We start from the raw sequence: 17,016 nt of genomic DNA, 5'->3' as shown, positions 1-17,016 counted from the left end.
CACAGCTGGCACCAATTAACTCCAAATGATTCAATCTTCATTCCACACCTTTTCCCCGCAACTATTTAAACCCTCTGCTCACCGCTACTGAGGCTCGGTATTAGGATTTCATGCACCTCCTGAGCTTGCCTCACCTCCCTGAAACCCTCTCTACCTCGTCTGGATGCCCTCACCTACGACTCTTTGGCTTTAGATTTCTTGCTACCCCTCCCTCATCTCGGCCCTCTCAGATATGTTTGCCTGACTACGTTCTGACTACCTGGATTTGACCTCGATTGGTATAACCGACCACTCTTCTTCGTCTCCCGTCTTGGATACCTTAGCTTTCGGACTAAGTTGCCCAGGGTTTGTTAATAGCCCATTGCTAACACAACCATATCTCTTATATTGTCTAGAAGTGTCCCATTATTGTCCTGGATACCCTTAACAGATTGTTTGCAGTTTTAGTAGTGGAAGAACCGTTTCCTGTTTTAGCTCCATTGAAATAGTCCATTCCATCTCACTTCTGGTCCATCTAATCCCTGTTTTTACTTGTACTTCTAACCTATTGTACTCCCTTTTTACTGAATTTTTCATCATTTTATAAACTACTTTATTTTCTGTTATATTTTTTCTTCGTTGATTTGCTAAGCCATTTGAGATACTTTTTAGTGTTCGATTTATTCCCTGGTCAGATAAATCTGTTTTGTGCCTCAAGCAGAATATATTTCAACTCTTTCCGTCCATATTCCTTTGATTCCATATCTATCCTATCACAGTTCCTTTTAAGCTTTGTCTCTTTCCTTTAAGTCTGCTTTCTTGAAACTGTAAAATTTTGATGTGTAAATGATCAAAATATAATTCAACGCACATCATATTATGATCATAATATAAATTCCAAATAATTACCATATTTGAATCCAAGACCCTGGATCTACAGTATAAGGCAACTGTGCTACTCACTGCACAGTGAGAACGTATGTAATATATATTGTGATGCCACAAGGGGCTGTACAACCCCGAAACATCTCATCATGCATGGAAGTAGTTTCCCCTGGCCAGGATGGCAATGGGAGTTGACAATTATTACTTGAGCCAGAGCAGCCTTGCAACCTGCTCCAAGCTAGATAACTAGATCACCAAACAAGTGTAGAGCTGCAGAAAGAGACCAAACCTGAAGGAAAGGCCAGCAGAAGGTAAATCATTGCAATAATGGGCAAGCTGATGTGGTACTGCACAAACCGCACTGTTACACCAGGAACCTCTAGATGTATATCATTGGGCTGAAGGTAAGCTTCTATACTACAGCACAAGCTGCTTGAACCCGGCTTAAACTGTTTGTCTCCTGACTACAACAGTGGAACTACTAATCCTATATCACTTACACATTGTTTGGACCTCTCAGATTCAGGCTTTCCTTAATTTCCTAATGTGAGGTCCTGAAAACTGAGAGCATTTTTGTTCTGTTGTGCCAAGTCTGTAGAATTATTTTTCAGCCCATATCAGATCTTTCAAGTCAGAACTATCAAATTCTGTCTTAGAAATGGCTTTCATATTCTAGCTTTTAAACCATTAATTTACTCTTTTAATTTGAGTATATGTGGCTCTTTTGTTTGATTACTGTGGTAGACCAGCTAAAGAAATGGATGCAGTTACAGTCAACCTACCACTAGAGGCCATACAACCTTTAATCATTGTAAATAGTTTCACAGTGGGTTAGATGATTGATTAGATTAGTGGTGGGAGCTGATCCTATACAATCTCATGAGTGTAGTTAAATTTGTGTTTAGTATTTAGAGGAAGTTTACAGTGCTACAGTGGCTCAACATTTTTGGGTTTCTAAGTGCTTTCCTTATATTGTTTTTCTGTTTGGCCTGAAGAGGTAAACAATAATACCTCCTGATCTAATGTTCTCTGGATCAACAATTCTAGTGCAAACTCCTGGGATCCACCCATGTAAGGGTGAGGTCTGTCACGATTGTGTTATTGCACAGAATTATGAGATGTTGAAGGCACTATATAAAATAAAAATAATAAATCTACATACATAAAAATGTAAAAAGTGCTCATAATATTGTTCAAAAGAGTGATAATAAAATCTTGTTTCTATTCTTGTCACAGAGGAGAACCAGTTTCATCTCTTGGTCTCAGGAGAAGAGGCTGAAAGGGTTCATGTGGAACTGATTCATCTGAGTGGAAACTAGATTGGCAGAATGACCTTGATACATTTTGTCCCAGTTGCATTGTTTCTCTCTGAATTCAGCACTATTGTGCTGAAACTATCCAAATTCTACTTGTTTTCAAAAATTACAGAAAATAATAATAATAAACACCATGTAATTTATCATCTGGTTTTACAATAAAGCAATTTCATTTCCCGCCTCCATTTAAAGCAATTTCTATGATACAGCTGTTGTGTGGTTTTCTGATGCTGAACAGTTGCCACATCTCACCTCTGAGAGGGCTATTCTTTGATGTACTGCTTCTTTAGACTCAGTATCACTGAAAACTGCTTTGAATCATTTTGCATTTATTAATGGGCTGTGTTAATTCAGTTCTTTATACACAATAATATTTGCAATGCAAAACTGAGCTATAGACATATACTGTAGTACTTGCACAGGTTAAAATTTTCAGTTTGTGTTTTTTTTTTCTTTTAATGTACTGTATATACAATAACTGGTGCCATTTTGTTTACTATATGCTGGTAGGGTTCATGACTGATCTAATATAAATGAAAAAAAACTTTAATTTTATTTCAGAACAATATAAATTCAATAAACAATTTCTTGGTTAATCTGAATAAAATAATTGGTGTTAAAGAAAAGAGAAACAATTAAAAACATAGAAATGAGTGGATCCCATTGAATACCTCTGTTCATGCTCTCAATAGGTTCATGACTACAGCCATCCCTCTTGAATATGTAGTGAATTTAATTAAAATTTAATTCAAAGGGACAAAAAATATCTAAAATAAAGTCAACCCTAGACATTTAGAAAAGTGAGAAATGTCTTTCTTTTGGTGCATTGTACTTGGTGCATTGTATACAGTTTATTATTAGTTTGCCCTGATATAGAGAAAAAGAGGATGGGAGGTCATATACTAATCTGCTCTTGCAGGCATGTGACTTAGGAAATGTTGTAGCACCATCTGCCGGCACTGTTCCCTTACATTGAATGGTTGTTAAGGACATTGAGGCTAAGCCTCTGGGCAATTTTCAAGCACTGAGACTGTGAACACTGTTGTACCTAGTTGTATTACATTTCCTTAATTCCTTACTTGTTTTAATAGCTATGTTCTTATCTGACTTACATGTTTCCATCTCCAGTCTATCTTGTCTGCTACCCTGATACTTAATTACATTGTGTGAGATGATCCCTACCCTTTTGTGCTCTCTGTGTTTGTGTCATGTACTCAGTAGTGATGGCTCTGTGTAATACTGTGTGCAAGAAACAATACTGTGCAAGAAACATTTAAACCCTTTCATAGTGTCTGTATTTTGTCCTAGACTTCTCTCATTCCTCAATAGCGCCACAATATATTACTCTGGGAATTTTTTTTTCACAGCAGGGCTGAACTAGGATTGATGTGTGACCTGCTGGACAGAAAAAAAAATAATTGTCTGTAGAAGACTGAAGTTGTGCCTAAACCTGGAATTGGAAGCCAAGATAACCTCTATAGGTGCGAAGGGTTGGCTTTTCTAAAGAGTGAGATTTACAGCTTTAAAGAGTGTGATTAAAGGCCAAATAGACTTTTTCTGCGAGCAAGAGAGAGAGGGAAAGGTGCATGTGTGCAGATTTTTCTAATTTCCTTTCCCTCATTCCAAGTTCCATTAAGCAAATCACTGATGGTTCACAAGGTGAAACACACAAATTTAAGGTGGTTTCCAATTATACTTCCCTTAAATCACATTTTAAGAAAACAACATGAACACTGCTCAAAACGTGTTAATTGTAGGGTTATATACTGTACCATGCCTTTTCTGTCTGTGAGGGGAAGAGATTTTTATATTGGAGTCTAAATTAGAGAATTTTTGCTAGTTCATATCTGCTCATTATAAAACATCCAGTTTAGTTTAGTGGAAATAATAATAAGGTAAGATCACTTAATTAGCCCTATATAATATCTTGCATTAGTAATTTGTCTTTTTCATATACGACAGCTTGCTCTCCATGAGACACACAGACAGAGAGAAGCTGGGGGTCAGAGTGGAGGGTCAGCCATTGTACAGCACTCCAGGAGTAGTTGGGGTTAAGGGCCTTGCTCAGGAGCCCAACAGAGGAGGATTCTTCTGCTGACGATGGAATTTGAACTGGCAACCTTCCAGCCACAGGTGCAGATCCTTAGCCATGATTTCACTTTCTGATTGTCATATGGTGCTTTTCATTTCCTAGTGTAGGGCTCATGCACTTGTTTTTATGGATTTGTGTGCCATTGACACAACATTTATGTCAATAGTAGTCACTACTTATATTTTGGTGAATAAAAATGTCATATTAAAATATATTGATATCTAAAATGAACAAATTAACACTGTATGCACCTTACCATTTAGTGTGATGCTTGCCCTTTCTTTCTCTTGCTGCATTCTCCAATCTCAGTCTAATAGCTTGACACTTTAAGTATGCAGTGTTCTCCTGATTTTCATCACTGTAGTCATCACATAGTTCATAATCCTGGCACAAACATTTTCCTGATGAATAATACAATGAATATTTACTGTGGGTTGGCCAATGTGATCCATATATCTCTTCTATTTTCTGACAAAAGCAGGGACACTGACAGTGATTACAGAAAATATTTTCTTGAAGTCAATTCCTCTTTCCTCAGAATGATTAATAAACATCTTAGCTATATCTTCCCCTGCAGCTGAGGCAAGCGTGGGTTTAAGGCAGCACAGCTCTTCTGGAATTTCATCTGAGTCACGGTATATTGCTAGAATTGCTAATCACAGTAAGCTGTTTATATCCACACACTCATCAAGCACAACACTAAATACTTTTACATCTTTAAATTCCACTGACTGTTGTTTGTCAACATTTTTGGCCATTTCACTTATGAGTCTCTCTACTGTTCTAGCAGATACAGCTAAGTTTGATAGATTCAGCTTTGTCTGCCCCATCTTTGAAGTGTTGGTCAAGTTTTGTCTGAAAATGTCATTGTATACTAGATGTGTGACAAATGACACTCTCACAACATAGAGCACAAACAGTATGGTCTATATGTTAAGCAAATCCATATTCATCTCTCCAAAAGTGCTGAAAGGAGTGAACATCTTACTTTGCTTTCTTAGCAACTGCCAAAACTCCAGAATTTTTGTCCAAAAAAAATGTTATCTGCGGCACTGATTGAATAGCTTTCTTGTGATAACAATTGGCTAGCCCCCCTAAACAATGCAGTAAATAAACCAAATAATTTGTTTTTTTCTATGCCACAGAGCTTTCACTGGGTGGCATGTTGTAGAGAACTTCAGAACTGTCAAGAATAGTTTTTATTTTTTTTAACTTAATTTTTTCAGAGCTTATTAGACAGTTATCGCACGTGCCTCTTTCATTGCACGTGTCGTAAACAAAATCCCAATATTGACACACGATCCATACAGTAAGTTCCTGACCCCTTCCCTAGTGACTGATATTGAAAACAATGCATAGATTGCAAATGTTAAAGGGGCTTTAAGAGAGGTGTATTTGACAGTCCCTTTAAGGTGTTATCCCTCACCTTTAGAAACAACACTATTGCACTTATCCTCTTTCTTGAACAGGAGAGGAGGCTTTCTTAACCTTTTTCTTATTTTCCTGGGACTTTCTGGGAGGGGCTTGACTGTAGTGCATGGGTGCAGTAAATGAGAATTAAGGAAATGAGAGTGTGCCTGAGATAACATCAGTATGTTTGGCATAGCTTAATACATGACACCTGACTTTTTGTCCCTATAAATGTTGAAGATGTCTGAAAACAGGCAATCATAAGAGTCTTCAGTAACATCCACCCATTTTCATACAACTTCTACCTATGCAGGGTCGGGGGAGAGATAGACTCTTTCCCGGAAAACAAGGTGGCAGGGTATACTGTACCTCGGATCGGATGCCAATCATCACAGGGCACACACAGAGACAAAAACACACACTCAGCCCAGGGACAAATTTCCCAGAAGTCAATTAACTTACCAGTATGGTCTTTGGTAAGAAACCACATGAAAACAGAGAGAACATACTCACTTCAATTAGACAGCACCCCAGGTCTAGAATTGAACTCAGGGTCCCAGCACTATCAAGCAGCAATGCTAACCACTGCACCAATGTGCTGCCCTCCTTAAAAAACATGCAATTTTTATTTACTTTTAAATTAATAATAAAGGGTCTGACTATCATGATATCAAAATAAGATTAAATTTGACTTTTAAGATCTCTCCTCATTGTTTTCTGAACACGACAGCATCCATTTGAAAGGTATTTTGTTCTGCACTCCATTTTCTAACAGACTGCTGAATATGGCACCATCATGGTGTTTTTTTTTCTGATGTGGAGGCTGCATGTGATGAATTCTTCAACAACGGTCATAGATCACTCCTTTATCGACCTCTGAAGAGCTTCAACATAAAAGTTTCTTTTTATGATTCCTCCCCTGGGAGAGTTTTCAGCCTGGCTTGTTGCAGTACAAGGCTATAAAATACGATAGATCCACTTTGTAAAAGTGAGGGAAATCAGCTCAGACCGTAGGGGAAAAAATCCTTTCAAGCATATATTGGCAGCATTTGCTATTTTAGCAGTTGCTTTCACTGCAATTAAAAATAGACAAATCGCTTTTCTTTGAACCATTTGGAATGAATAATATTCATTGTAATGCACTTGAATGCAAACGTTACTTAACAGCCAGATTATAAGGTTATAGATATTAGTAATGAAAACACTGAAAATCTACATATGCATGTTTCTTATCATAAAAAAATAAATATCCAAAAGCAACATAACCTATTTTGTTTAATGTGCAATTTTTATAAATATTTGGCTTCACACTGACAATTTAGAATTCATGAGCAGAAAGAGCTTATTCTTTTTATTCTAAAGCTAGTTTCTCTCTTTGTTTGATTGACAGCTTTTGTGTTTCCAAAGTATTTTACAGTTTAGTATAGATGTTTTTTTTCTGTAATATCTTACTTGTAATATGAATATATATGTTGTGTACCTTGAATTCTGAAAAGTTACTCAGTGCTGATATATCTTGTAAAGATAGATTACTTTATACATGAGAAAATGAGAGCCAAGTCCTTACTGCATAATAATTAGTTATGTGGTATAAAAATAGAATCAAATTATTTGATCAAATAACAACTCAAAATTTGACTTTTTAATTTAGTGCAAGTTCCTTCATTATACAATATAGCAGTATTTTTATTTGTTTTGGAAATTCATATTCAGAGAACATACTTCCCTAAAATAATATGTGTCTACAGTGGAATCATTTAGCTCCAGGCAAACAGAGATAATGGCCTTCGGGAATTGAAAAGCTGAGAAGTCAGAAGCAGAGGTAATGAGTCATACGAGAAGTGATCTTGAAAAACCTTTTCAACTCGGAATACAGTACAAAAAAAAGCATTCTTGAGTTAAAGTGGTTCTGTCATTTGCTTTGATGAAAAAGAAAATCAAAGAAAAAAAAGTGAAAGAAAAAATGTTAAAATTAGATCTATCAGCAGGAGAAAGATAAAGATATTTGTACTGATTGCATTGCAAAAAAAAATGAGTGAGAAACAATGGAGTTAACACATTGGAGTAATAGAATTGTTCTTAATGAGTTATTTACCATTATGGACCAGCTTTCTGTAGGTTCTTTCAACAAGCCAAAGTCTTGAAATTATAACCAGTCTCATATTTACTAATCTGGTAAATATTGTTTCTAACAAAGGTTTCCAAATAATCTATTAATCATGGGATGGTAATATTAGGGACAATCAATGTTTGTTAGAGGTTATTTCCTTACTAAAATAATTTTAAAGTACTTCTAAGCTAACATTAAGACAAAAACATAAACAGTATGCGAAGTGTTTCCACAGTTAGTTGGTCTATTCAAACAGCTCTATTGTTAATATTGCGCACATGTAATAGCATGAGATTGAAATTTGGCAGCCCTAGAATGCAGCCACTGTGAACACTTTCCATTGTACAACAATGGTACAAGCTAGAGGGAACCACATTGGCAGAATGTATGCCATGTGTTGTTGACAATGTGTATGCATGTGTGACCGTCGCGGTTCCGCACGGGCTCATGCCCTCACCGCTCCACCCTGCCAGTTCATCCCACAATACCTGGGCATGAACCCAGGTATCTGGCGTAATGCAACAGGGAACCAGTCGAATGAGCTAAAGGAGACCTCTCCCAGCCCAGGCGGCTGAGGTCCCTGCTACGCACAGGGAGGGTGATGACGTCACCATACATGAACTAGCGCCGCTATACATGGAAGGGCATAACTCATAAGTAAAACAAGCAGCAAAAGCTCCCAATAATCACGATTTGCATGTTTCTGTTTGAACATGAATTCCTCCTCAGTCCACAGTTTTCAGAATACTTTTGTCCACTTAACTTTTAGTCAGTTTACAAATGTAAAACAATAGATAAACCTAAATAATCTAATCATTCAATGATTTTTTCCTAATTTTGGATCATAATAGAGACAGTGCAAATTCAATGTGATTTTCCTCATGCATCCGTTATATACAGTAGCTAAGACACAAACAACTGATCATTTTGTTAAATATTTGTAATCATTTCTGACAGTCACAGATTAATTCAGTTTATTTATATTTACTTTCAGTTCCCCTGTCCATGTCACTCCTCAACTAGAATTGAGGATTACATTATGTTTCACAATTACACTCTTTGTGGCATGTAAGATTGATTGGTCCTGGGAAAAAAATAGATACAGTAAGTCTCATTTACATGTTATCCCCATTAGAACTTTCAACGGTGTAAACAAGTTCATGCATGGAGGGATGCAAGACTATATTTTTCTTTAACTTCCCTTCAAGCAAGACAGACAATCCTACAAATGACTGCTGGTAGGTCAGCAGTTTTAAAGGAAGCTTATATAGGAAGGGAAAAGTAATCCTAGAAACCTTTTTTCCACACTTCATCATATCCAGTTAAGAGCACCACTCTTAACTACAGACCAATGCAATTGACTGAGTTTTTTTAGTCTGAATTGATAACATCAGAAGTTGGATTGTATTTTGGGATTCCACTTCTGAGCACAGTTAATGTAATTTCATGTTTAGTGCGTCCCACTTTGTAGAGTTTTGTGTAGTCTCTCCTCAGTACAAATCTTCTTGCATTGTTTGAATTTTGCCTATCTCTGACCCATTGTCATGCATGCTTTTTAAACTATTACAATCTGAAATTGTTACTGCAGCTGCATTTTTACCAATAAAAAGCAAAACATAGACTCTGGCCTACTTAATTATGGGCCAATATCTAACTTGCTTTTTTGGCACAAATTCAAGAACAGATTGGTGTAGTTCAGTTACAATATCATTTTACTGCAAATGAGCTACATGAACCATTTCAATTTGGTTTCACTCAACTGAAACTGCTCATGCTAGGGATGCAAATTACTTGCTGCTGACTGCCTGCTCAAGATTAGTATTCATTTTTGTCGTGGTGGATCTCAATTATGCCTTTGATACCATTGATCATACCATCGTAATGAAAATATTAGAAAGGTGCTGCAACTGTCTTGGTTTTGAAACTTTACTAGTGCTTGCAAAATTGATTTTCTTTTCTACCCAGAAAGGGTATGAGAGTATGGAACAAGCTACCCAGCCATGTTGTTGAACTCAGTACCCAGAATAAGTCCCTCCTCCTTAAGGGCGCTCCGGCTCTTTTCACTTTGGACTTATTCTGTGCACCTGCCCCTTGTTCCAGCCTCCTTCCAGTTCCCCTTAAAAGCCAGACACTCAGTCAGTTCTGGGATCTGCATCTGATTTCTGTCTCGTGCGAGCCCGGGTCCAGATGAGTCTGGCTCCATCATGGTTTTAAGTCTTTGTTCCTGTTCCCCTTGCCATTTCCAACCCGGTTCCTAATTTTATTTCCTGTTTCGGATGGATCGCCTGGCCATGGACTCTAGCTTGTTTTTGGATTCCCCGTCTGGATTATTTTTGGATTGTTTGCTTTGGCCACACCTCCCCCGTGCACCAGCGCACTGCATGGACACGCCCCCTGTTTTCATTCCCATATTCCTGCATGACTTTTCCCCCAGTGTTTCCACACATTTCTGAATTGTGTCGTCTGCATAGGGTCCGAAAGAAGATGGGCTGAATGGACTCCTCTCATTTATTACTGTTCTTATGGTTTAGCAAGTTGGCTACATCTGGCACCTGGAGTACTTTGTTTCTTTGTTCTATTGTTTTCTATCTGTTACTTTTGGGTCAGATTCTTGGTAGGTTTGGTATTCGTTTCCATCATTATGCTCGTAGCACTCAAATGTCTTTTTCAAATATTTTTGTACTCGAACATGTCATCTGGCACTAAATAAAGCACTACCCACCTTGTATTACTGCTTTCATGATCTGGCTTGCTTGCCCTGGCTCCCAGTGGATTTTAGATTAAAAGTTAAAATACTTCTACTAACGATTAAGATGTTTAATTGTTGGGCTGTTGTCCTTATCAAATGAACTGCTATATCTCTACTCACGTGCAACTTGCTTTCTTTGCACTCTGAATCGTGTAATTCCACTCTCTTCTGTTGTGCTTAATTATGGCTTTATTAAAACACTTTTATACACAAACTTTTATCTTTGATTTGATATATTAAAATGTAAATTTAAGATTTTTGCTTTGATTTGTTTTAAAGTGCATTCTTTTAAAGTGCATCCAAATCTCTATATAGAGACTCTATAAAGAGTATTAGTTTATATAGTTTAAGTCTACATTTGTTTCCTATTGTTGAATCCTAGCAGAGTTAATCATGTGTTATGATCCTCACCTGTTCAGTGTTATATTTAAGGGAGGGCTGGAATATTATTCATAGCAGCATGTGGCAGGTAGTCTTTGGCAGAAAAAGTAGTGATGTTGATTTGTTTGATTAAGGAAGGCCTGTTTTAGTAGAGCTAGATATAAAAAGGAGTTTTGAGATTTAATTATTGGAGGCAATTCTGCAACACTGGGGCTGTTATGTGGAGTGAAGTTAAGGATAGTTTTTCCTTTTTCCTGAGAGATGGAGACCATACTGTATGTGCTAGTTTGCCTAGTGGTAGTGGCACCACTCAGATTCATGGGAGATTGATAAATAGGAGGTGGGAATGACCTTTAGATGTGAGAATGTGAGAAGATACAAGCTGCTACTCTAGATGTTGTTGGTGGACCTGTAGGTGGTTTTTCTTACGCTCTGGACCAATTCACCCATATTGTGGTATGGGACATCCCTTTAGCATATACAGTTCTATGGATACTAAAGCAAAGTCTTGGCTACTAAGTCATTAAATATCTCTTAGCAGTGTTTGTAAGAGCAGAATTGTCCTGGATAAATTCAAGTCTGCTATTACAATCTCTGGCATACTGGCTATTTAATGACAAACCACAGCCGTGGTGAATACCTCCCGGAGGGAAGAGCAGACCCCCGCAAGGGTGGGACCATTCCATCAACAGTCCCAGAGTGTAAGGCCGTTGTTTTTCCTTTGTTTTATTTTCTTTTTCTTTTCGCCTAAAGTCCCCTATTGAATCAACTGGTGAAGCAATTTCTCGCTTCTCTACCCAATCTGCTGTGCTGGAAGCCTGCTAGCCCATGTCAAAATTGAATTCTGGGATTACGGAGAACATGACTATCCTCTCTCCTGTTATAAAGGAGTTGATGCCATTTGGACAAAAGTGCCAGGAATTAACCCAGGAGTATGAAAACAAAAGCTTAGTATGACAAAAACTCATTGCACATTGCCCAGGAAGGAATTCAGCAGAGATTGGAGAGGGTCCCCGCCCATATATGAAGCACCAAACACAAGTCAGAAATTTCAAATGATATCAAAGGCTTATATGATTTTGCCAAACTATGTGAGAAATGCAGTGGGCTCAGCTCTCTCATCTGTGATTTAAAGGTGTATGAGATGTACTGTATAAAGGACATGTTGTTGATGTTGTCCACTTTCATTTAACATTACATCCACAACTACTGTAGATTTGCTTTTCACTCACAAATCCTAATATTTTATGGTAAATACATACATTTAGTGCTGTTTTGGTTTGTTACTGGTTATACATAAGATCAAGATAGACAGCAGTGATGTTAAAAGTATCATTCAAAGGAAATATGCTACATAGTGAGCTAGAAAGATAGGAAACCTTTTACTTTTAGATTTATGTTTAACAGCAAAATGCAATTTTGAACATAACCACATTTATTCCCAATAAGGCAAGCAACCACTTACAGTAGCTGTTGCAAACATGGGATGGAATTCTCTTCTGGTTCAGTTGCTTTGACCCTGCTGCAAAGCAATCAGAGCCATTGTTTCATGAGCTAAAAACAGGTGAATTATGTATAAAATGTAATTGGATTCTTCATGATGATATATACCACATATTATTCATGATATGATTCATGGGTCTTTATCTGCAACATGATAATGGTGAATTTTATCTGTTTTGAAATCCTAATATGTACTGTAAGTAAGCTAGAAGATCATTTTTACATTTACATGCAAGTCAGAAAATCCAGATTCATCGACTATTATTTGGGTTAATGTAACAGAAAACAGGCTTGGTGGCTCACAGTATGGCCTCACAGCAATAAGGGCCTGTGTTCAGTTTTGGACTGGGGTGCCTTTCTATGTGGAGTTTGCATGCACTTATTTTGAAAATATAGTTTCCCTCCTGATTACTGAAGGCAAGCTGATAGGTTGATTCACTATGCTAAACTGCCCATTGCATGAGGAGCAAGAGCGCCCCCACACTCATTAACCCAACCTGTCTGGAGTAGATCTGCTACAATGCCAACTTCACCATAACTGGGATATGCTTCAGATGAAGAAGAAGACTTTGAGGATGTGACACATCTGATATTTCCTTATATTCTGTAAAAAGTTGTATCAAAAAATAGCAATGCATCGATTGTGACATTTGACCAATATGACACATGAAATCAGAAATGCACACACATGTGTAGACACATTATATGCTGGTAATTTAAATCTTTCTCACAAGATTCATTAGAGCACTTCGGTGCTCATCTTTCCACCACTTCATACATTTATATCTTAATATAAATAAGTTAATGCAAATAACCCTTTATATAAAAACGTTCTGTGTTAGAATATGGACAGCACCAACATTTTCTAACAGAAAAATATTATAGATTTACACAAACATTACTGTAAAATCATTGTGCTATTTATTGGTTTTAACAAAATCTTATTGTCTTTGAACCTGTTATTATTTAAACTACTTGTTCATATCATATTAGTATTAATTGTGTCATTTGCAGTTTTTTTTATTATTTTTATTACGTTTTTGTCCATCTTTGAGATAACAGGAAAAACAGAATTGTTACACAACTGTAGCAATGGCATGGGAAATACAATAGCACAAGCACGGTAACAACATCTTCAAAGTGAAATGTGAGCCAGAAGTGAAAACTACAGTGAATACTATAGTGCATGCCAGGGCTTAAGGGAACATATTATACTGACAAACGTTTTAGTCTTGAACAGAAGGCTATGAGGGGGCCTGACTCAGATTTTCAACATCCTCAAAGGCACTGAATAATTCAACCTGACTTCTTGTGAACCACACAGTGAAACACATACAGTACCAGAGGACACAAGCAGAAACTATGGGGGAAAGCATTGAAAACCGAGAACAGTGGCACTTCTTTACTCAAAGGATTGTGGGGGTATGGATTCTTTCTACATTCTATGCAGCTTTTTTTTTCTACATGGAGTCATACTTGACTAGTACACAACATGAGTAGCTTTGTGCTTTACAAATAGATATCTCCACAATAAATCTTTGAACTATGGACAGTTACCTATGTGGTATGTATGTATGAATGTATGTTCTTCCTGTGTTCATGTAGGTTTCCTCCAGGTGTTCAGGTTTCCTTCCATAGTCCAAAAACATACTGGTAGCTTAATTGACTTTTGGGAAAACTGGCCTCTGTGGCACCACAATCAATGTGCATGTGTGTGTCTGTGTGTGTCCTGCTATGGACTGGTGTCCTATCCAGGGTATATCCTGCCTTGTGTCCATTGCTTGGCAGGATAGGCTCTAGTGTCCCCCACAGATGTGAACTGGAGAAAGCGGATAACCTGGTTGAGAAAATGGATGGATAAAGAGTTTATTTGAATGTATTGCCTAAAAATACATTTCCTTTACCTCATAAAGCTTGACAGTATGCTGCTTCTTATTTTTTTTAGTTCCACTGAGTCATAAAAGTAGCTTTCATAAGTAAAAATGACCTGAATTACTTCACTCATCATTTTTATTCCTGCAATGCAGACAGCTGAGGCCCAGTTGTGAAATGTCATGTCCTTGATTACATACAGATAGGGAATATTCCAACAAAAGGTTCAAAGTGATCTTCTAAAAGAGGAGCTAATTTGCTCCCCATTAAAGAGTGTCACTGAAGTTTTATACCTGGAAAAGCTATCTAGTCTATAATCACTGTACCACCCTAACAAAATCTATTTTTTCTAATGACAACAAAATCTAATTAGGAGAGCATTAGGAGCACTATTTTGCAGTTTTAAGAGATTGTTTGAGATTGGCAAACTAAGGCCAATGTGTGATATCATATAGAAGGAATGAAATTAATAAATGGCAGCGTAAGAAAATGGAAGAAAAATAATTCTGTAATATAAAACTCATTTCCACACCAAATGTTAAAGTGTTGGAATGCTGAATGATTCAAAGTATCTTATCTTAAAATTATGCAGTGACGGAGAAGGAAACCCGTGTATTCTATTTAAGAGATAACTCTGACATCCCTGCAGGCTGTATTACTGCAGTCATGCAACTCTGTTGGCTACATTAAAGTCTTAAATGTACATGAAATACATTATGAAGACCAGTTTGTGATTTTACACATTTTCACCAAGCAACTGAAAACCGATCTCAGCTCCACAATATTTCTTAAACAAGCCTTTTGATACAGGAATTTTATTTTTTGCTGTTTTACACAAATATATTTGCACTGGCTGGTTTACAGAAATGTTTGGTCTCACTTTACCAAGCAAGCTTGACTAATGTCAGTCAAACAGAACGTTGGTCCATAAGGGACAACTGTCCTTAAAAGCTCCATTAAGAGAAAAAAACGACTCACAGGATATTGTAATGCATTAAAAATAGCAAAGCATCAAATGTGTTGTTTTTTTCATTTTCTATTCTGTTAGATAATTGAAGATAAATTTACCAAGAGCCAGGAGAAACATTTTCAGACACATTACAGGAATTAAAGAAAAAAGTGACTCATTCCATCTTATCTCTACTGGGTGACTTTTTCCCAAACATTCATCCTCCAGCTCTGTTGCTCTGATGATCAAACAGACCATGGGGTCACTGAAAATAAATTAATGTCAGCAGTTCACTATAGGAATTACAATTATCCCCCCTCTGCCAAATACAATTACATCTGTGAACATCTGAACTTACAGAAAGGGAAAAAAAAGTTGTTCGTCCTACTTAAATATTCTTCAGAAATAGCTCCAAAAACCTTTTTTCTCCAAGGTACTAAGAGCTGAGTGAAGACAGTTCAGGTGGGTAGCTGTGTCAGCATGCGTAGGCTGCAAAGGAACAACTAATATTAAGGTTTATTCCATGCTGAAAAGAGAAGAAAGAAAATACAAAGTTTTGGCTGTGTAGCCTTCTTTGGGTGTGAGAAAGACAGGGCAGACAGCAAAGGTTAAATAGCATATAGGAGAACAAAAGCTGGGAGAGGGGAGGAGGCAGGAGCAGGGGAGAGGCAGAGAGGCCACTCAGGTAGTGCAAAGTGGGGAGAGGTCAAGAGAGGGGTGAAGTCGAAACCTGCATGTGAAGAGAGAAGATTACACGAAAACAAGTCTGTCATTGAGAGAAGGGGGAATGTGTGAACCAAGTTTCAGGATATTTTTGTTTGTGATGTCTTTCTGCTATGGGAGTTAAGAAAACCTTCTTTGAGAACTCGGACGGAGAGATCAGTGTGATCATGGCCGTAAGAGGTGAAATGAGAAACTATGGGCTTGCAGAAATCTGTCATCTTCACAGCCCTCTGAAGCGGTCTCCTAAAAATAATTCGCTCTTAAACTAACCTAATTTGCTCAGAGAAAATAAATACCAGTGGCTATTTTAAAAATTATTTGAAGATAATTTAATGTATGTTTATCCTTAACAGTACGGGACACAGGTATTGAAATTTAAAGGTGTTATTCTTTTTTTTATTTGTAGCTTTGTACCAGTGGTTTTTCAGTAATACATACTGTAGCTCTGGCATTTTGAATGAGTGTTCTTTGGTGTTATGAGAATGCTGAGTGCTTTGAAAGTTGTTTTGTTATTTTTTTTGTTTCCACCAGAGCGCAAAATCTATAAAGCATACAGTTGTTTGAAATTACTGTAGGTTTCTTGACAAAAAGCAATAATGTGGACTGTGAAATAACAATCCTAAATTCTTAAATGTTTTTAGAAACTTTTCAGTGACACCTTTTTATGGTAAAAATATGGTAAATATTAACATTATATTTAATCATTCTATTTTGTAATGCTTAATGCATTAATAACTGCAATAAAAGAATAGGTAAAGTATGCAAATATGCACAAGTAATTGATTTGATTAATAAATAAATTAATAGATACATTTTCACATCTCTTCTTCTTTGACATAATGGATTATATTACTTATTATTTACATTAAACACCCCAAGTGAAAATAAAATATCGGCATTACAAAGCATGGAAATGTCTAGATTTTTATGATTTACAAGAACAAAATCTTATTATTACTTTATACTGTACACTTAGTTTATGTTCTAATTATAATATACATGCAGAAATGTAACTTGTTCAAGTCACACAGCTCATACATCTTGGTT

This window comes from Lepisosteus platostomus, chromosome 1 (genome assembly GCF_059453375.1).
Source record: "Lepisosteus platostomus isolate fLepPlt1 chromosome 1, fLepPlt1.hap1, whole genome shotgun sequence".
Classification (NCBI taxonomy): Eukaryota; Metazoa; Chordata; class Actinopteri; order Semionotiformes; family Lepisosteidae; genus Lepisosteus; species Lepisosteus platostomus.
Note: the sequence above shows the minus strand (reverse complement) of the source record.